Genomic DNA, 23,008 nt, shown 5'->3' with positions numbered 1-23,008 from the left:
TGCCAACGGTGCAAAGCGAGTGAAAAAGCGAGATAGAATTAAGAAGAGATAATCTGACCGTAAAGGCAAAAATGTGTCAATATAATCAAAGCATATAGTGACGAAGAGGCGATTCATTGGTCTCAATTTGGATTTCCTTTTCATTTCTCAAGGTTAGCTTCCTAATTCAGTTTTGTATAAAATTTCTTTGAGTGATGAGATGGATTTAAGGTATTGAAAATTAAAACAGTGACAATGAAGCCTGTGCATGTAGGCTTTTATTTTAGAGAGCAGTGGAAGTTTGAAACAGGGATGAGACCTGGGCTGCCCGCTTTGAAGACTACATACTCTGTACATGCTAGATTAAACCACCAGGCTATCCGACGCCCTGAGATTATTCCTTTTTTAACAAGGCATCAGGTTCAATCCTTACTCATGTCTGATAAACTATGAATTCCTCATAATCATTTTTCAGATTCCCAAATATCAGTGAAAATGATCCTCACCTCAAACTGGGATAAATTCATGCCAGAATAATGCAGGATTCTTAGGGTTTTAGCGTTTCTCAAAAGGGTCCAGGAACTTGGTTTTCCCTTTAACGACTGACCGAAGAAGTTAAGAGTGTTTCTGCAGAATCTCTTTCATGTATTTCCCAAAGCCGTACTCAGGAACCAGTGCATGCTCATGCCATCGAGAGCGTCTGCATATCAGCTGTCCATCATGCCAAGGATGAGTCTAGAAAACCTTGTCAAATAAAATCCCATACATAACAGTTAGTAGTGCTTTATCTTAAAATCCCACGTCAGTTATTGTAAGCATTGTAGAGACACAAAAAAAAGGATAAATGAGTGTAATTGTTCAGTATGACAACAAAGATAAATGTGGAGTACACCTATTCAATCCATAAGAGTGAAACCCTGAGTGCATGTCAGTCTAAGAAAAAGAAAACCTTGATAGATTAGCTGCTGCCATGGCATCACTAATCATCTAATTATAACTGCATAAAGCATAAAGCAAAGTGTGTCAAACAAAAGGCAAAAGCAGTGTGAGCACAAACGACTTTCTAACCTGTTCTAACCTTACAATTTGAACATAAATGGTAAATGGACTTGAGCATGTATAGCGCTGTTCCTGTCTTCTGACTATTCAAAGTACTTTTACACCGCAGGTCACACCTACACATTCACACACTGATGGTAGAGGCTGCTATTTAGTGAGTCCATCAGACTCTAGTACAAAGCCAGCAACATGGGGTTAAGTGTCTTGCCCAAGGATACATCGGACATGTGGCTGCAGGAGCTGATGATCAAACCACCGACCTTCTGGTTCTACAATTCTACAATTCACTTAGCAGACGCTTTTATCTAAAGCGACGTACATCAGAGAGTAAGAACAACACAAGCAAGGATCTAGAAAAAAGGGAACAATGTCAGTAAGAGCAAACGATCAGCTTTGAGTCTGATTGGACACACAGGTGCTGACAGGAAGTGACCAGAGGCAAAGCACAACATTGAGGGCAGTTCTTGAGAGCTCTAATCAGTATAGAAACCATCTTATAAGTCGTCATTATCAAACAAAAACCATCGTCATTACCATCATCATCATCAATAATATGGAGACCATCATCATTAAGTTAGTAGGTATTCATGAAAGAGCTGGGTCTTTAGCTTTTTCTTAAAGGTGCAGAGGGACTCTGCAGATTCCGGTTCAGAGAGGACCGACTCTACCAACTGAGCCACAGCCGCCCCTCATATTAAGGTTTGTACCATGAACGCTCAGGATCCTGTCTGCCTTTAGATAGTTCTGGGCCTCAGTGATCAGAATTTCCTAAAAACAAAAACCATTTTCAGAATGTCATTTTAATTCTTCAAATATCGTAAAGGAAAAACATGACACACCCGCCCTTCTCGGTTCATCCGCAGTGATGAGGGATCAAGAATTCCGCCTCTGACGTACGTTCATAAATAAGGATCAACATGTCGAGTCCGGCACACAGTGTTTTTGCGGGGTGGCGTGGAGACAGCCAGAGAGTCACTCTATCAGACAGGGAATATAGAGATAAACTTTCAGGGTCGCAGAGCACATAAAGAGCACATAAATCATATCACACAGAATGAGTCACTGTCTCAACCATGGCTCCGCTCCCCCCCCCCCCCCCCTTCTTCTTCTCCGCTCTTAACATATCTAACAAAGCTGAATATATTTTCCTATCCTTATCTTCTGTTCAATATTCAATATTTAATTATGACTTTATTCATTTATTTTTTTTAAGACTTTTTTTTTTTTTTTTTTTTGCTGGTGAAATAAAAGGAAGTGAGTTAAGCCTCTGATTATTGGGCGGGAAAGATCTGTGGTTTTTTAGTTCCCTGGGAACATTAATAAGTGACAGAAAGCTAGATTAAGAAAGCTGGGATGCGGCTGGAAAAGAAGAAGAAAAAAAAACGGCAAAGCTTTGAAATGCTGCCAGTATCACCAACTGCACTCTTCTGACACAGCTGATTGTAAGAGAAGCCGATAGCGCAGCCGGCGTAGGCCCTTTAATAATTCATTTAGTTAGGCTATGATCTATCATTTTGTACCTTTTGACATGTGATATTGAAATTTAATATTGCATCAATACAAGTGATGTATTGCCAGTCGTCAGGAGAAAGGATGTGGATTGCAAAAAGATCCAGCGAACGTCTTTTCACTGCTCTCTCTCTTTCTTCCCAAAGCTTCATTGTACTCCGAGTAGAAAGGCATAAGAGAAACATCTGTCTTTTCTTTCCTCCCTTTACTCCCGGCTTTGATATGTGTGTTTAAAAAAATGACAACTTAAAATGCTCAGGGAGAAAGTCTCCCGCTAAAAAAAACAGAGTGGGGGATGAGGGGTGGGGGTTTGGGATGAGGGGGGGGTTTAACATGACAGCAGTGGCTGAGGGAGACGTCACACGTTGTCAAGGTCTTTGACATGACTCTTTAGTGCGGTGAAATCCCACAGGCGATAGTCGAGCTGAGAGCGGAGCGTTAGGTGCTGGGGAACCAAAGGCTGCTGTTGGTGGTGTCAGTCTAGCCCGGGCTCCCAGTCTGCTCCGTATAAGCAGTCTGCTCGGAGAGATAGGGATGCATCAATAGCAACACTGGCTGATGTCAGTCTGAAGTATATTATATGTGTCAGAGGATTTCCCTCAACACTTAACGCTCCTACCAAGAGAGACAAGGAGGGGGAAAAAAATCTGAATGAAAATGCAGGATTTATTTATGTTCCACTATTTTTTACATGTAGACAATAAAAGCAAAGATCCTCAACAGTTTTTTAGAATTGTTCTCCCTGACCTTTCATGACTCTGGATTGGCATTAGTCAAGAGATAATCTCCGTGAATAAAAATGAATCTGATAGGTCTGAAGTTAAATTTGGAAAAAAATACAATTTGGTTTCAATAGTCCATTTTTCTCTGTTTGTACACACTGTACAGGGGTAACTTTTTACAACTCATCCGTTTAGACTTTTAAATCAAAATAGTTCAGCATTCGGCTGTTCAACATGTTTCTGGTTCCGCTCGAGGTTTCTGCTTCTTAAAGGAAGTTTTTCATTACCTTTGCTAAATGTTGCTTGCTGCTCATGGTGGATTAACGTTGGGTCTTTATGTGTGTGTGTGACTTGAGATGACATTTGTTATGAATTGGCGCTAAACAAATGAAGATTGAGCTATCCGTACATTTGCATAATTGGGGGGGTGGCTAATTTGACAGGCAGGTTGATGCATTTAAGCTGTTTGTCAAGAGGCTTAATGACCATCTCAGCTCCACCTCTTTGCCCGTTTTTCTAGTTCAATCTAAAGTGAGTTTGAGATATAGCATTTACAATATGGAGGTCGCCATTGTTGGGCTTCTAAACCTCTTTTCAGAAATACATGAGTGATGTCACTTGGTCGCCATCTAAGGCTTTTATGTCTTAATTCATATGGGTCAGTGGATAGTAGTGTTTTAGTCAAGACCACACTAACCAATACCAAGACATACCTGAGAGCAGAGACAAGACAAGACCAAGACGTTTAGGGATCGAGACTGAGTCAAGACCAAGACCAAGACCAAGACCAAGGCCAAGGCCAAGGCAGGGCTAGACCGAGACAATAAATATCAATGAAAAATCCTCATCTTCTGTGCAGCAGGTCTGTCACTCACTTAGACCTGCTGCACCAAGGGATAAAAGTCTTATTATGAATAAATTGAAGTGAGAAGTTCTGTTTTAGAAAGGGTTGTTTTCCTTTTAATCACAGTAATGACATGGGAAAAAATAGCAATCAGTGGTGGTCTCGACCGGTCTTTAAAATCCGGAGTGAGATCGAGACAGGACCGAGTAAAGATGCTTTAGATTCCAAGACGAGAACAAACCTTAAAAAAATTTCAAGACCGGTTTCGAGTACTAGTGGATAGAGTTGAAAACTTGAGGTGGGAGAATTAACTTCTAGATCTGCCAGTGCCCCGAAGATTCAACCTTTTAAAAAACCTAAAGCCAGCCTAAAGCTAGTCTAATAGCAGCCCAGCAAGAAACGGCTTCCTCCCATGCAGCAGTGTAGCTTCAAATCAAATACATTATCGTGCACATTTTGAAGTTTAGAAGAAATGTTTTGGATACTTAAAACATTGCTGAACAAACTAAAACCGACACATACTAAAATTATTAGATAACGAATGGTAAACATTACACTTTGTTTTCTTTACATCTATAACTAAAGATCAAAGTATTAGTGAGACTAAAAAGTTGTGCTGTCGTTAAGAGATGCTGAATTCATCTTTTCCCCACTTGAGCCAAAAGCGATGAAATGAAGATCTCGCAACCTCTTCAGCCACCAACACTGCTGCAGATGAGAGCCTCGGTGTGAACGCATCCTAACACCGCTTCATCACCATCCACTGCCTGCCCATGTCACACGGCTGGTGATGGGCGTGATGATTACAGATGACGGTGTTGATGATGATGACAGTGATGCTGTCAGTGGCAATGACGATTACGACAATACTGAAGGTTGTCATTACGTTGATACATGGAATCATTCCTCGCTGCTGAATTATAACATATTCAGCTAAGATACACCTATAACGTGAGCCGCTCCGACACGTCTCCATCGGCGGGTGTGAATGTATTTCTACAGGCAGATCAAACAAGGCGTGTGTGGTATGTGTGTGTCTGCGACTCTTTGGCTGAATCAGAGACGTTGACCTGGTGTTATGTGTGTTTGTGCAGACCCGTGTCACTCTCTTTTTGCAGAGAGAACTGATGAGTGTGTGCAGCTTTGTCACTAACACCACGTTTGTGTCTGTATATTTGCATTTTTTACCCTCGATATACGGATGTCAATTAAACAGAGGAAGGAGAAAACAGTTTGAGTGTTGATTCCTGCATGAATTTGTGGGTTATTAATAATAGCCCCTCACTGATTTCTGCATCAGAAAACAAAACTCCTCCACCTTACCCGTTCATTTTCTCCCTTTCTCTATTAATTACATTTAAACACGTTGTGCAGGTTTTATAGCAGCATATTGTCGCAGGGCTTCCAGGAATGTTGACCTTTAGCTGTGCCCTGATCCGCTCTGAACATGTAGGAAGTCTGCCATGGTCGTAGGTGTCTGGCTATGTTAACAGTGGGAGAGAGAGACACAGTGAGAGAGAGAATTAGGTGCAGTTAGGAGGTGCCTTGGGTTGCATCGGGTCGTGGTGTGCCTCCCTGCTCTCTGCCTTATGTCAAGGCTTTATCATTTCTCCCTGCCAAGGTCCTGACCTGACAGACTCGGGGATCTGCCTCTGCAACTGCAAAAAACTCAAATCTAAAGCAGGTGGAGTTGTTTCATTTCTTGTCGAAATATCTCATTGCTCTTATTTTAAACCACATTTACCTGATAAGTCTTTATTTGAAGACATCAAATGTAAAAAAAATGAGGCCTGAATTGCTTGTAATGAGAACAAAAATCCAACAATGGAGAAAGAGAATGAGCGTCTCAAAAGAAGATTTTCAATTTATAGAGACATCTCATTTCAAGACCCTCAACAAGTACACTTTTATTGTCGATTTTTTGCTTTATATTTCTTGAAATGGGTTGATCATCTGGACTTCTCAGGTGAATGACTTTTGAAAGAGCTGTAATGAGACTTATTGATCAAGAAATGACACAAATACACTTGAATAGATTTGAGTTTTTTGCAGTGTTGGCTCTCCAGAAAATAGATGGGGTTTTTTGCACAACTGCTTATATAGTTTTCCTCATTTTGGTTTTTGAATTGATTATCGTTGGGAGTATTATTTCAACAAAACTAAGAATTTTAAATCCAGAGCAAGAATATAAATAATTTCAGTGAAATTTAAAAAAATACTGGGACAATTTGAAGAGGTTTACATTTTACAATTGAATGCGTCAGACAAATTTAAAAACATGATAAATGAATAAAAGAGATCAATTATGAATAAACAGAAATGACAATTTCTGGATTTAACAATTACATTAGATATAGTGAATGTCATACAGATTTATCAATGAGTTCTGACACTTCCTTGTGATTTTAAGTTTCTGATTACCCAACTCTAAACTCAGACAAGAGTTCTGAATATTTTGGATGCTTTGTCTTGGGTGATTCTTTAGTTTCTCTTCAAGTCCTGCTTGGAGATTCTTTCTTTTTCTTCTTCCTTCCTCCCTTTCTTCTTTCTTCCTCATGCCTCAGGGGTGCGTTCGGCAGGTCAACACCTCGGCGGGTGGGTCGTTGTGGGCCAGGTGACCTTTGTCTGTCATTGTTTTGCTCCTCACACCTCACCCAGGGAGAAGGGGAAGGAGCTTAGTGCCCTACACCTGCCACCGGCTTTACTGTCTGGGGCGCACTTCATGGTAGTGTGCCAAGGACGGAGGAGAGAAGGTCCCAGATGAGTCGTGCTCTTAGCCAACAGTTGGTTAGATATTCGACTTCTCAGAGAGTCGCTTCACTGCGGGTTTGAGTCTCTGAACGCCCGTCATGTTGAAAAGAACTGAAACGAGCAGCTTCTATGTAGATGAGCGCAACGAAAAGCGACGTTATATAGATTCTAAATAAGATTTTCGTTTTCCTGCGTGCAAGATAAATCAAAACGCAACCTCAAGTGAACGAGGGTGGGACGAAGATGAAATGAAATACCTCAAATGTTGCCTCCGCTGAGGCCTGATTGAGTTCAGGTGGCTGGAAAGTGTCTCACCCAGGGCTAGTTGTCAGTGAAGGATCTGCTGTCTTCTCATCTGTCGGTGCTGCGGGCTAACTGATGAACACCGGGTGTGTTGCTGTGACGGATGTTTGTGTGCCTCCTGTTGTTGCGGGGGGACAGGCCGCTGACACACTTCATATTTCAGAGGCAAGGTCTGAGGAAGAAATGAAGATTGATGTGGAAAAATGGAGCCGCAACTCATCGCCCATTCCACACATATATTATCATTTACACATACGTGACACCTTGTCTGTATATCTGTATACACATATGCATGGGCATGATCCAAGGCCCCCACACATATTCACTTTGGGGGGGGGTGGGGGGGGTTTCCTCTGTTATTAGAGCCATGTGATATAATTGCATTTGATCTCCAAATAAACAGGGAATCAGTCCATCTCCTCGGCGGAGATGGCAGATGTGATGGACGAGCGCATTAGCGGCGAGGACAACATTAGATTTGCTCAAAATTATTGATCTTTTGTTTGTGAGCCAAGTCGGCGATAAATAACAGTGCATGGGAGATGTGACTCATTATCAGTGTGCCAAAAGCCCGACAGACCTCTGTCAAAACACACTCTCCTTCCCCCCCTCCTCTCTTCCTCCTTCCTTTCATCTCCGTCACTACAAACCAATTTAATCTGTTTTTAATCCTTCCCTCTTTTCTGTAGCCGGCGCCTTTAATGCGAGGCCTCACTGTCACTATCTGATTCCCTTAAAATTTTAATCCTGCACTGATAACCCTGTATTATTACTTATTACACACACACACACACACACACACACACAGGCAGCAGGACACTGACACATGCATACACATATACACATGCAAATATGTACACACATCGTTTAGTGGCTCTCTCAGTTTTTTATTCCTTTTTACCTTCTTAGTGAAGAAAAAAATCCTTTTATCACACAATGGGTAATTTATATCCATTACCAGCGTTTTCAATCCTTTTCAGCGCGGCTGTCACTGCCTTTGGCACACTCGTGATTAATGTGATCTAATAATAGTCTGCCATTATATTTCCTTTAGTAAAACATGTACCAACATCCTATTCAGCTCCGCCAAATTCATTGCCCCTTAAAATATTTTTCCCCCTTTTCGTTTGAAAGACAAGATTGCTGTTTTTATTTTTTTTTCCCTTCGTCTCCATCGCTTCACCTCCCAGAAGGTGATTATTTGAGGGGGTGAGGAGGGTGAGGAGGGGAGGGGTTGGCATGATGCAGGGTGGTTTGTGAGGGATGCATTTGAGTGCAGTGGGGACGTTGTGTGTTTGGCCACATGGTTGAGACTGAGAAGAGTGTTTTAGGAAGAGGTTTGATAGGCTTTCTATTCAGCAGAAGATGAATTTATTCTACAGGGAATATCACATATGTAGTGTTAACCAGTATCAGGTTTATTGCCAAGTACGTTTGCACACACACATATTTAACATATATATATGATTTTCACAAGTTGTGCATGTTTTTGGGTATTCTTTTAATTAATATCATTTTTGAGGGGTGTCGGTGGCCTAGTGGTTAGTGTGCCCGCCCCACGTACAGAGGCAGTAATCCTCCAAGTGAGCATCCCTGGGTTCATTCCCCACTCTCTCTGTCCCTGATTTGGGACTCTATCCACTGTCCTGTCTCTGAATAAAGACACAAAAGCCCCCAAAATAAACCTTTAAAATAATTTTCTGAATGAATATCGCAACGTCCTTATTGCTTATATTTGCAGACGATCTGATTTGTTAAAAAAACATTTTCATAATATAGACAACTACCGATATCAGAACTCATAAGACTTTACTGTGTACATAATGACGATAAGATTTAGTTGAACTCTTAAAACGTTTACAAAGGACAGATAAAAGTAGCTACTAAAATGTCTTCAGAGATTGAAGACATTGTAGAGAGTCGGTATGAACTTTGGGTACAGGTCTTTAAAAAAACAAGAACAAAAGTATACAGCACAAATTAAGAGCAGAACTGTGTATCTGTTAAAAGATTGGGACTTCTGTCTTGTTCTGGTTCTCGTTGAGTTTGAAATGCTGGAACTTCAGTTTTTTGTTTGTCGTTCTCGTTCTGTACGAACCGTTTGAACCGTTGTTTTGATTTGTTGTGTGTTGAAGGTTTCTGAACAGAACTTGTGATCTGAAAACGAGTGGACACATTGAGCTGAAGATTCAGCCCACATCTTTTCAGACGGTTTAATCCTTACATGTATTCATTTAAAACTTTTATATTCATTTGTAATTCTTTTCAGAATTACTTTTTATCAGACGAAAATAAACTACAACATACATTTAATAAAAACATCTGCAGTTAATGTCAGTAATTAATGATTTTAGACATTTTTATTTACATATTTGATCATTTTTTCACCTAGTTTCTTTTTCTCCTTTCCATCCCTCCTTTTTCGTAGCAGGTAGTTCAGGATTGATGATGGGGAGGATAGACATTCCCCATGGAATGTACATAGGATTAGGTGTGTGTGTGTGTGTGTGTGTGTGTGTGTGTGTGTGTGTGTGTGTGTGTGTGTGTGTGTGTGTGTGTGTGTGTGTGTTGCCGGGGAGGTGGTCCAGCAGTGGGCTCTGTTCCCTCCCAGCCGGACAGCCTTAGCCACTCTGCCAATCATGGGGCACGCTTCAGACAGGGCGTTGCCAATGCTCAGACACACAAACACACACACACACACACACACACACACACACACACACACACACACACACACACACACACACACACACACGTATATAGTCGTACACACACACACACACACACACACACACACACACACACACACACACACACACACAGTATCCTGGCTTCTTCCCACAAAGAGGGTTAACCCTTACTGGGTTCTTAGACTTGTATCCAGGATGAACAGGTGGTCCCACAAAACATGGGCATCCATTTCCTCATGACTTATCCCAGTGTGAGTGAGTGTGTGTGTGTGTGTGTGTGTAGAGGGAGGGGTAGACATAGACATTACGGGAAGAGGAGGGGTGGGGGGGGGGACCCATGAGCGTCAGTACACCTTTTGTACGTGTGTGTCTTTACGTGTGCTGCTGGTGTACAGAGCAGCTTGCAGAGGGTCCCGTCGCTGTGTGAAATTGACATCAGATGTCTGATGGCGGGAACGATTACACATCCAGCTTCCATTTAGCGAGGGGACAGATAATATATGTGCTCCGTTTGAACATTTGTTTGTGTGTGTGTGTGTGTGTGTGTTTGTTGGTACCTGACCTCGGACGCTGACCACACCAAACACAGCTGTCAACACTTACATCTCTGTTTTTTCCCCCATTCCGTCCTCCCTGCTCCCCCCTCCCTCCTTTCCTGAATCCCTTCATCCAGGATCCCTCCATTAAAGATAACTGGTATTGAGCCACATCTTATTCACTTCAATCCACCTCCCCCCTCCTGTCTCAAGTGATCCTTTCCCAGCAGAGAAAATCGAAGGTAAACCGCTTCTAGGGCGAAAAAAGCTGCTCTTCACTTTGGCTGTTTTTTAAATATCATTCTCTCGTGCAATGGAGCAACGCAGGATTTTGCAAAGTTTCTCCGGTGCTAGAAACATGTCGAAAATCACAGAATGACACATTTATCACCTGACCGCTGCATTGATTTAAGTTACACTCCTGCTGCTGAAACACCATAGCTGAGACCTTCTCCGCCTTTGATAACTGTACTCTTTCATGAGCGAGGAAAAACACTCCGCTCCTTTTCTCTACCTCTCTTTATTTGTTCTTTTGTGATTTTTATGCGGCTGAATTGCTCCGAAGTACACACACAGACACACACACATACACTTAAGAAATAGACGTTTTGGAAAATATGAGTAAGTAAGCAAAGAAAAAAAAGGAAAGGAGAGAAAAGCAGAGAGCAGAATGGAGCGAGCGGAGGAGATAAACATAAACAGAGCAGAGAGGGGAAAAAAAAGGTTTCTCTGAGTCAGCGGGTTTTCGTAAAAAGTCTGATTAAACGAGGTGGGAAACGGTCGGGGTAGTAAATAACCGAGGTGTCAGAGTGTTGTTTAATGACCTGGATATCTAATGCATTAAATACATAGCTGCAGATCCAAGCAGGAGCTGATTATTCTTCACTTTTATACCTTAATATGCAGAGGAGAAGAATTTTCAGACTGCGAGGGGAAACAAGTGGCCTTTAGAGGATTACCTTTTATAAAAAAAAAATGAATAAGAGATGGTCGGAGGTAATAGCATTATCACACACGTTATGTTTGTTCTTAATTTATTAACATTAGATCATTCATGGACACTCTTTAAATGTGTGGGTGCAGGGTTCTGTTGTCTTTACATGACTGTAGCTTCATTGTTTAGATGGTTTAGTTATTTTTTTTTATTCCATACATGAATCGTCTTACATCTCATTGTCTTCCCCTCCTTTTGTTTCTCTGATAACGGCTTTATTCAGAGGGGTTTGATCCTTTAATACTCGATTGAGATGTAATGCTTTTTAAAGGAAATTCACATTAGAGCGGATTCTTTTTATTGTCTGCCAATTAACGATTATGATTCATTGAATATTCAAAGATGAAAATATAAAATAAATATCTCATCGCTGTTTCCTATGACCCAACTTCACATTTTTTAATTGCTTCTGTTGTGCACCCTACCTGTCCTGTGTGTGTTTGTGTGTGTGTGTGTGTGTGTGTGTGTGCGACCCATGAGGTTCTTGTCAATAGATACTGGTAAGTCTCTTTAATGACAAACCAGCTGGAGTGTGTATCGGTACATCTCTGCAGATTTAAGAGAATTTGAAGAGCAACTGACATGTATCATATCGTGGCCTCTGTATCGTGATGCGTATCGTATCGTGGGGTTGTGGGAAACACCCAGCCCTAACCTATACATGTTCTCCTGCCTGCAGCACACAAATCAGCTGTTTGGGTCTAAAGTGTAAAATTCATCTGGGATATTTCTGACAGTTATTTTGTGATTCTTGATATTAATGCATAAACGCACAATTGACAAGTACCTCATACAACCCCACATCAAAAAACACCAAGACTATCCCTTTAAAATGTAGCAAAGGTCAATATGTCCCTCAAAATATACTTCTTTAAAATTAAAAGTGTTTGAAGAACACCAAAAAGCGACTGAATTATAGTGAATTCAGAGAGTGTAATCCATTAACTGCATTGTTGTACAAAAAAAACCCACATCAATAAGCAAAACTGTTGCTCTGACTCCTGTTGATTTATTGATAGAATAATGTGCTCTGTAGTTTTTTTTAGGATGTCCCACTTCACCAAAAAGCTGCCAAAAAAAAAAGAAAAAAAAAGTGAATCTATTAGAGAAAAAATAACAAATGTACAATTTTTACTCCTATGTTAGACTTTTTTTTAATTATCACAGTTCCAAGCTGTGTCTTTTTTTATTATTATTTTTTTTAATAAATGGTTGTCCTTTTAAGAGATTTGTCCTGAGTTGGAGCTAAACAGTGGGGATAATGAAATATGTGAGAGAGGGATTAGCAAATTGGCAGTTTTGTTGTTCCTCAAGGGATATGTTGATAATAAGTAATATGGAATATCACCAGAGTTACATTTTTTTGTACAAAGCAAAATGATGATTTCACTTCGTTCAGAGGCCTAGGAAACTGAACAGACATTTAAATGGTGGAGAAATAGAAACACTTCAAAGTGAAACTCATTCAGCAGGATGGAGCGTTAGTGGGCGATCTGTTGAAGGTGTTCAATGAGGAGAGAGAGCTGGAGGTGTTTAGAGGTTATCGCAATACAGTCGTCAGTGCAGCAGTCGATTCACCTTCCCCTCCTCTTTCCGGGGGGGGGGGGGGGGGGAACCCCTACAAGAGGAGGGGATGCTCGAAGCAAGAGAGAGGGGAGGGAGTGAGGGAACAGGAGCAGTGGTGGCTGTGAACTCAGCATTTTCCTTATCGTCTCTCTCTCTCTCTCTCTCTCTCTCTCTCTCTCTCTCTCTCTCTCTCTCTCTCTCTCTCTCTCTCCAGGGCTCCCCGATCAGTGCCGACCAGAAGCTGAGCAGAAGCTGAGGCTGGCTTAACGGGGCTAAGCACACTGTCACGCTGTCGAAGAAACCACCCCCCACCCGACGTCTGAGGTGACTCAGGGCTTTCAGGGAGGGAGGTACGGGAGGGAGGGAAAAGGGAAGGGGTCAAGTGGGGGGAAATTACATGAGAGGGTTGGGAGGGGAAAAGGGAAAGGACACATGTGTGAAATGGGAGATAAATGGCAAACTGCGGAATGATTTTCAGGTTTTTATTTGCTCAAGTTTGGTAAAAACTTAATTAAAGGAGAAAGGAGGGAAAGCAAGGTAGGGAGGAGGGAAGGAAATAAGAGCAAAACAAGCAAAGGAGGAGAACTATGTGATGGGTCCGTGTAGCAGGCTATAGCGCAATCCACACTACGATGCCATCTGTGAGGTGATGATGACGGTCACTGTGACGATAAGGATGATTGTGATAATGACAAACACACACACAATGCAAAGCAGTTGGCTGGGCCGTCCGACCGTGTGTGGACATACAGAGAGTCTGCATGGGCATATGAACAGATAATTCCCATTTAATCCCATCAGTTATCCATGGTAGTACGTTTACCCTGTCTATCTTTAAGTCCTAGCTGGCTGCCTCTTATCTCTTTTGTCCAGACCAGAGGCTGTGTATATATTGAGCACCGCCGCCTACGTTTTTTTTGTGGATATGTGTGACTTCACCTATGTTTGAGGGCTTCAGATGAAGGGAAAGAATACGGCTAAAGCAGAGACCAGCATGAGGAAGGGTTAGAGTCTAAAAAAGCTTCTCCAGCGTGGAAAATCCCTGCCGGCCTGTGTGACCCCGGGGGCCTGACGCTCTGGCATGCTCTGAGGACGCGAGGTTAGTTCACCTAGCAGCTATTTCTTGTCCAGCTGTGGAAATGCCTTTGCCATCGTATTAGGGAATATCTAGCCAAGGTGTGGATGAACATGTTGCATTCATCTGTTAATACATGTAGCCATGGCAGTGATTTGTTTTAGCTGATATTAAAGCGGCGATGGGCGATTTGACATCTTAATGTAGAAGTATGACAGAGTTAGTGAACTCTTCTCCTCTCACAGCACCTTCCCTCATCTTTTTTCCTCCTCGGCCAAATTTGGACTCTGACACTAAATGGATCAGATGTAAGTGGGAGGATATTTATATATGTCTCCGTGCGTTAGTGTGTGTGTGCAGCTGTGTGTGGTTGTAAAGTGAGGCGTTATGGCACCAAAAAATGCCTGAATAATTTAGCACTCACATTATTTTTCTAATGCCATTCTTTAGAATCCGACTTGCGTCACTCTAATAAATGTGCGTGTCGGAAAGTTCAGGGGATTTTGTAGGGCGCCTGTGAACAGTGAGTGATGGCAACCAGCCGACTCTCAGCTCCCTCTTGTCTACCAACAGCTCCATGTGATCCCCGTGCGCCATATTCCCCTCTCTCAAAACTAACGCCAAGGCGAATCGAAACAAAAAGGGCCACATATTTTATTTATGTGTCAAAAGTGCGGTGAAAGGAGGGGAAGGAAGGGAGGGGGAGTGGGGTGGGGCGTATCACTCTATCTGCCGGTTGATATCATTCCATCCATGCAGATCAATTCTCCCGGACTGAGGGGAGATGAGAGAGGAGCGGGCACGAGAAGGAAGGGAGGAGGAGGGGGGGAGGCAGGAGAGCTGAAATGGTGGTCGTATTGATTCGTCAAAAGAAATACAGCGTTGCGTGTTTTGCTTAAGCGTCCACATAAAACCTGAGCTGTCAAGAGGTGGGCGGGCGTATACTGACATTTTGGCCACAGAGACATGGATTGTGGATTTTCTGCTTGGCTTGGCTGTGCACAGTCTTACCCGTCAACTTCATGTGGAAACAGGCAAACTTGTGGCCGTTGCTTGAACAGAACTGCACTTTTGTAGTTTACTAGTTTAAAGTCCCCATTATACCATGAAATATTTACCTAATTAATGACATTGTTTAGTACCTTTCAAGTTCTTACAGCTTTGTGAATCACAAGTCTAAGTCCACTTACTGGCCTTTCCTGATTTGAATGCACCTGTCAATCAAATGGTCAAAATCAAAATGACCTGGCAACAGGGCACCACCTCAAAGATACAATATTTTTTCTCTTGCTTGATTATTTGAAGCTAAGTGAGGAGATCTCTGAGAGCGTGTTGATGATGTTTGTAAAGAGGGGCACGGGGTCTGTGTTCAACAGGTTCACCCTAAAAGGCCATCGACATGGATTCATGATGCATTCCTACATCATCTCAGTCCATTTTTAAGCTCCCCTTTAGGGACTTATATTCTCATAACGACAGTCACAACTTGACACCAATTCAACCCCCACGCTCTAAAATCAAGACCACAATAACCAAGGGCTATTTGATTTCAAACACGGCCATGCATCTGCAGCTGCTTAGGCCCCATTGCATTCCTTTAACTGTGAATAGCTGCTACACCAACCTTGGTGAGATTGGAAAGAAAAACACGTTGAGGTTATATCGCTGCATATTTTGCGAGATGTAACCTAAATTAAGACCACCCACACAAATTTAGCCGGCCACAGTGACACACTGACATTTAGAAAAGATAGCAACTTTCGCACTTAATTAGTTCAAGGAATCTTCAAGTGATCCCATCATGTTTATCCACTTTAAAAAAAGAAATGTATTTGACCATACGGCGTCTTAAAGAAACCCTCTTCCACTCTGTGACTACATACCTGGCACGAGGACAAGAGTGGAGAAGAGGGGGATGAAATTAAAGAACAGTTAAAGAAAACGGGAGAAAAGAGCAGTGAGTGTGCACGGGGCCATAATAGGGATAGTTTAACCATTGATCGAGAGCAGTGGTGGAAATGGCAGCTGTAAATCAATTTTATCTTGGAGCAGCTAAAGAGTGTTTTCTAATGAGGTTAATGCCACATAATGGCTAAATTCCTCAGCTTAAAAGATGCCCTGAAGGTGGCGAGAGATAGATGTCGCCATGAAAAGCTTAACACCTCACCATTCAAAAAGCAAGCAGACGGGGTTGCCTTCTTGTTTCCACCAGATTGCTTTTTAAATGATGTTAAACTTTTTATACATGAGGAGATTTGAGGGAGGAGGGCGTTAAATCATCGAGTACAACATTGTGTAGACGGCTTGTTTTTGTATATACGCTGACACATATGTGGCTGAGAATGGGTGGTCAGTAAATAACTCACTCTGAGTTGATTATTCATGTGACGAGTTCCTCCTTGACTCATGCTATCAATCCAATTTGAACAAAAGTTGCAGAACAGCCCTGAATACCGCTCGTCATCCGAGTGCTCGGCAGCAAGGCAGGCTAGCATGTCAAACTTGAACGGGCCGGGTACTGGCGCTGAATAGGCAAGCTGACCCGGCACTAATAGATTATGAATCAAGTTGACCTCTTGCAAATAGTGGTGTTTATGGAATCCTTTGTTGTGCTGGAGATGAGCCCTGAGTGGTGGACCGCAAAAGGGCTTAGCAGTGACTAAAAAAAAACAAATGCTCTCTGCTGCACACAAGGACAGCAGACTGTACTGAAAGGTGTGTTTGTCCACATTTTCAGATGAAGTAAAGGTCAGTGTGGATTCTTTTTGATGCATGAAGCAGCAGGCTAAGCAAAGTAGCCTTGGCTTCATATAAATCATTCAGATCTGCTTTGGGGAACATGCACCTTTCCCCATGTCGCACACCTGAAAATGTCTAGAAAATCTCAGGCAGACAAAAAAAATCCTCCTTGTTCAAACGTGCACCTAACAGCCGGAGACGCTCCCTGTCGGATGGGTCGGGCTCTCAGAAGGCAGGACATGACATAAAACTTGAAAATGACAGATGCAGCAGTAGAGTCTGCCGCTCTGATCACAATTTTTCCCTCTATTTTAATGCAACGTGTAGTTTTGACATATTTACAGCATCTAACAAAAGTTGCATGAAAAACCATACTGGTGAACAAAAAAAATAATCAAGCAGTTTAATTGCATGCACATAGATCATACCTGTAGCAAGTTAGTCACTGGATATAAACATCTTGAAATTCCCACTCGCTGGTGATGAATTTAGCTGAATATTTCTTGCCATTTCTGGAGGTTAAAATGCCCATATAGCCATTCTCAAAGCAGGGACAGAGGTTTCACAGTAGCAATCTATTTTCTTTCTACAAACCCTAGACTTGACCCTAGGGTAAAGTACTACTGAGTACATAAAACACAGTGTGTCTTGACCAGAAACAAATAATCATGGCTTCAGAGTGCATACCAGCCTGAGCAGTTGACAGTGGTGGAATTAAATGGGTGGGTGAGCTTTTGAGAAGCCAAGAATGTTGGTTCCAAACCGGAGCTTGTCCAAAGGTAATTACAGTGTGCACGACACAAACATAATACAAGCAAACGTCAGCTACTGGTGCTTAGTAAGCCAGTTTTTTCTCATGAATGTGCTTTTCTGCACCTCTTCCTGAGGTTGGGAGTAGAAGACAATTGGAGAAAGGCTTTGAGAGTCAACAACTCAAAGAACCACAACTGATACCTGCAGGGATTCCCAAACCATCCGGCATCAAGACTAATCAGAAGCTAGCTGGTGTGGCTAGCATGTCAGCAGACGCAGACGTGTTCAAATATATTACATTACACAAATCGTATTAGGGGAGTAATGGAAGCGTAAGGAATCCTCCTCGTCTCGTGTGAGAGTGATTTGAGGAGTCTGTAAAGCTGTAAACGAGACTCCACCAAGAGGCTGTTGACGTAGAAGAAGAAGCAAACATTTAGCAAATTGTCTTTCGGTGAGGTGGAGGCACAGCGGGTGTGTTGCACGTTTGGAAAGGCTTGAAACGACTTCCTGAAGTTTCAATGGATTTAAAACTGATGTAGCCCGAGTCCGTTCAATACTTATCATATATATTGATCTCACCTTATTATTCTCATTTAAAAGCAAACCTAGAAGGACAAGCCAGTGAAACAGACGGAGGATATCTAGTCATATTCAAGAAGAACACAGTGTCTGCAAGTGAATCTGATGTGTGTGTGTGTGTGTGTGTGTGTGTGTGTGTGTGTGTGTCTTTAATAAAATGTAGTACAACCAGCGTGCAGCATGAAACTTAAGGAAAGTTCATCTCCACAGACCTCTAGCATTGATCACTGGGGCCCTAAAGCTATTATCATGATCTAATTAGGTTTAACATAAGTCTGTGTCACGGCCCGGTGCAAGGCTGCCTTGTCCCCAATTCCACACTTTCTCAGCATCCCTATATAAAAATAGCACACGTGTGCCACACATGCATACAGTGAATACCAATACACCCCCCCCCCCCCCCCCCCCCAAACACTCACACCCACACACACAAACTTACACTGAAGTCTGAGGTCTAAGCAGGGGACAAATGATGTCATTAAAGTGAGGAGTTTTCTCTCCTCCTGTAGATACATGTAGCTACTCTGACAATGCAAAGACGCATTGGCATAGTTTGTGGAAAAGGATAATCTTGTTCTGGGAGGATTATGTATTTACAGTCCTTATTTTAAATACATGCATATCATTATCCTGGGAGCTGTTGCGAGCTTGCCTTAAGAGACATACAGGTGTATTGTTTGAATCAGCAGCGATTGTTTTTATTATTCTTAAGTATTTTTGGGAGGAATTAAATATGCCTCATTGATTGTTGAATTTTTCAAAGAATATCTGTTTACTTTTGTGTCTCATAATTCCTTAAATAAATATGCAAACCTACTCCGGAGCTTTATTGGATTTGAGGATACTGGAAAAAAAAAAGCTGGTCCAGCGGCCGTAGACCAGTTAGCATAGAGTCACGCTGCCCACTCCCCTGGTCTCTTGTTGTCTTTAATTGAGGAATCTTTACAATCCAACCTGCACTGCTCAAGGTCTATTTACCCAACAGTATACCACTGTTTTCTTTGAATGCTTGATTATGACCTAATGAGGGAGAATAGTAGTTTTCACTCGTGTTAGGCGGAGGGCAGTGGGTGATGGTGGCAGATACACGGTCATAGCGATGCACATCTCAGCGCATGTATATAGGACGCAGCCCACTTTTTATGATAAAAGAGTAGGTACTAAAAGTGTCTCTCATACATCAGACAAACATAGATAGAGGTAGACATATAGAGATTTTTTTGTTTTTTTTTAACCAAATTGTTACCAATTTTTTAGTCTTAATCAAGTCTTAATGTCTTTCTATGAAATATATTCTCCCTAAATAACCATTCAGTAAAAATGACTGAAAAATAAATATGAAAATTTTCTAAAAGAATCTAGGTAAATATGAATTTGTCTTGAACAACCTATCCAGAGATTTTTGCTAACTCTCTCCCCACTCTCTGTATCCCTCTTAGCTATTCGTCAGAGGTGATCCGAACACCCCGGGCACAAAAAGTGTAGAGGGTGAAACATGCAGCCAGTGACCTAATAAGACGACCTTTAAGGTGTGCCCGTTAATACAGCTGTCAGAAATGTTACATACGATATCGTTTGTTTTATGTAGCCTCTATCTGGGCTGCGCTGCTTTAATACAGCTGTGAATTACCCACTCTGACACCTTATTCATTTTCAACACGATTAGCGACAGTGGTGCGCATGGCTGACGCAGTGGGTGGCTGTGGCCCAGTGCACACACTCATGGGCTCATTATGCCATCGTGCAGGTGTAATGGAATGACCACCATCCTACACACACACACACACACACACACACATATTTATACACAGACACATACAAGCATGCAGAAAGTGGAGAACATGAAAGCTTGCACACACACTGAATGCAGTAAGCCCTCTTGGCCTCTTCACAAAGCAACTTTTTTTTCAATGTTGTACAATCTAGGCATCCACTACAGTCTTATTATTTCAGGGCCATGCTGAGGACCCCTGCTTCAGCCCCCATATAAGGAAAGACAAGTAAGGGAAAAAAAAAAAGGTGTTAAGAGGACCTCCCTCCCTCTCCACTACTCCTGTCTCCTCTGTTATTATGAATAGTGGCGGTAAGAGAGAAAAGCATATACTCCATTCGGATCCGTTCATGGCTCCTGAAGGACCACTCTCACCAGACGAGGGCCCTTTTTCTCCCCCCTCCTCCCTCTTTTGATTGATATGTGAAATCCGTCTCTCCTCGCGGCTCTAAAGGCAGTCCCTGTGTGCGTCTGAAAGGTGCTCATTGTTGAGCCGAGACCACTTTGTCAAGAAACAATCCTGTTCCCAAGGAAGCTGAGCATGTCTTAAAAAAGATACAGGCCCTTATTGTGTACATTGGGGAACTTTAATTTTGTGTGTGAGGTCATTTTAATCCTGATGAATTTTTATAGTAGCGGTTGTAGTTCAATGGCTAGTCGCCCTAATGCTCTAAAGAAGGAGCAAAATAAAAGGAAGAATGGCGAAGAATGAAAAAACCCACCCACAGGCCTGTTGAAGAATCTAAACTTAAAGTGTCACAGGGAGCGAGGAGGAAGGCTTGAGGCCCTTTGTTTATGGACACATTGGGATGTATTTAAGTTCTACAAAAGGAGATTCAATGAATGGAGGCCTGATTTCTGCTACAAGGTTGGAAAATGTGCGGTCTATGGATAGATTTGCCACGGGATAAAGTTTGTGTAGGGTAATCTCTAAGCTGATGTCAGTGAACCACCCAAGACTTTGCCTCTGAACCGATGCCAAAAGAGTAAAAGGCAACAAGCTTCTGCACACACAAGCACACATCTGCGACACCGCTAATGCTACGATTTAGCATACCTAATAGGCGTGTTGCATTTTTTTCTCAACCTGTTTTTTTACCACATTTGACCCAGGCAGGCAAACTTTCACAAGCTTTTTTCAAATATGCACCCCTGAAAATGTCTAGAAAATTTTAGGATGACTGCCCCTGAAATCTTCATGACTTGCTTCTTCACACGTGCACCCTACAGCGGGAGGCTATACCCCACGATACAGGAGGGGAGGAGGGTGTCAGGAGGCAGGACATGACCTAAGAACAACACTGAAGAGGCGTGCGACAAAACAGAGTCTGGCGCCATGAAGGGAATTTTTGCCTTTATATCCAAGTATATGAGTACTATGTGTAGTTCGAGAAGAACATACTGGTAGACAGACATCATGAGGAAGCTGTGTCATTAACTCAGCAAGCTGTTAGTCTATGTCACCACTCCTCCTTCTAGCTTTTTTAATATTACATCGTGTGTCTCACATCAGCTCATGCAGAGATCTGCAGGAAATGTGCAAAGGGGTCAGCAGGAAAAAAAAGTCCAGGTAAAGACGAGGTGTTGCTCGTCCACCCAAAGATTTAAGTTTTTTAAATTTTGTGCGAGTGTGAAAAGCAACAACTGTAAAAGACATGTCATTTCTGGAGTCCAAGTCTTTTCTGATAATGGAGAAAACGCTCTCTTTTTGTGAAACTAATGGTCTTACTCGAGCAGTGGCTTGTCTTTTCATCTGGGCCGCTCGGCTGTTTTGCTGTTGTTTGCCTTGTGGCCTCGGGTACATTCAGACTGGATGTGAGCCTATTAGGCAGACGAGGAGAAATGTAAACACCGACAGCTGAAAATGTGATTTTGCTAACTGTACAAAGTTAGTCTTTGTGTAAAAATTTAAAGCACTGTCGATAAAAAAAAGTGTTATTTCATTGCTTTTTTAAATGGCTCATCACCATTGTGACAAAATGGAAAGCTGGATCTTGTTTGAGGAACGGCAGGGTGAGACCAAACAGCGTGATTCATAATAGTTATTTATGTAGCATGTAGCTGAGACTCAGCGGGGGGGCAAAGGCATGGTCTTTACTAAGTACATGTCTCTCTGCTTAGTTTCTCCTCAGCCGGGCTCGCCGCTCATCTTCTGATAAATATTTTCTCACATGGATGCCGAAAATACATCATCTTGATGTTTTTTGATCATCCCAAAAATAACAAGTGTAGGAGTCTGTGTTCTTCAGCGGAGAAATGAGGTGCATTCAAACAAGTTTTTCGCTGCAGCGCCACATCACACAGAGTTTGGGTTACCTCTAGTTCGGTGTCTGATCCTCACAACGCCCTGGATTCCTGCAGCTCGCAGCCATCCACACACAAATACACACCAACACTGACACTTGTTTCCTCTAACTGTCCTTTATTTCTGTCTCTGCCTCTCCCTCCCTCCCTCATCTCCCTCTGTTCTGAGCTGCAGAGATCCAAGAGCGCGATGGTGCATTACTAAGGACACCTGCTCTGTTGATGTGGCCAGGCAGATTGACTGTGTGCTTGTGAGTGTGCGTGCATGCGCTTGTTTGCGTGCATGTGTGTTTGCAAGCGTGCATTTATTCATTCATCATTTTTTTTAAGGCTGAGACTGGGACCAAAAACCTATGAAAACTGTTCTGGAGTGAGTCTGAATATTCGTTCTTTAAATGATGCATTATGGCCTTTTTATTCCTGCGCCCTGCAACAAGCTGACACATAGCACGTCTCAAGAAACACAAAACCCTGCACCCTGATGGTTGGTGGATTGATAGATGTGTCAAAAACAAATGCCTTGTTGTCAGAAAAAAGGGACAGTTTGTTTTTGTCATTTACCCTCATAACCATAAATTTCGACCATCTTAAAACTCCTTATAATGAGAATTAAAAAGTGATTTATATGAAACAGAGAGTTCTTCTCTCTGTAAAACAGAGGTTTGGCTGCTTCACCCTCTGCTACATCCCTGAGACAGATGCTTTTGTGCCCTCGTAAAAAAAAAAAAATCACACAGCTCCCCCTCGGCTTGTCATTTCATTAATTCCTCAAAAAAAGAGAGGAAGTCGTCTTTCCAGAGGGTGAAAACCGAACAAAAGGAGGCAGAGTTC

At 42.3% G+C, this 23,008-nt stretch overlaps 1 protein-coding gene across 4 annotated transcripts in view; it reads left to right on the top strand.

Moving 5' to 3' along the window:
• The window catches only part of znf536 (zinc finger protein 536), a 219,300-nt gene that overhangs the window by 36,581 nt on the left and 159,711 nt on the right, over positions 1 to 23,008 (top strand). For 2 of the 4 annotated variants that reach the window (XM_065952506.1, XM_065952505.1), the window contains exon 3: positions 13,168 to 13,277. The exons of the other annotated variants lie outside the window; for them this stretch is intronic. The gene's annotated coding sequence lies outside the window, so the exon portion shown is untranslated. The remainder of the gene's footprint in view (positions 1 to 13,167; positions 13,278 to 23,008) is intronic. 4 annotated transcript variants of the gene reach the window in all.

Source organism: Labrus bergylta, chromosome 3 (assembly GCF_963930695.1).
Source record: "Labrus bergylta chromosome 3, fLabBer1.1, whole genome shotgun sequence".
Classification (NCBI taxonomy): domain Eukaryota; kingdom Metazoa; phylum Chordata; class Actinopteri; order Labriformes; family Labridae; genus Labrus; species Labrus bergylta.
This window is presented reverse-complemented; position numbering and strand designations above follow the sequence as displayed.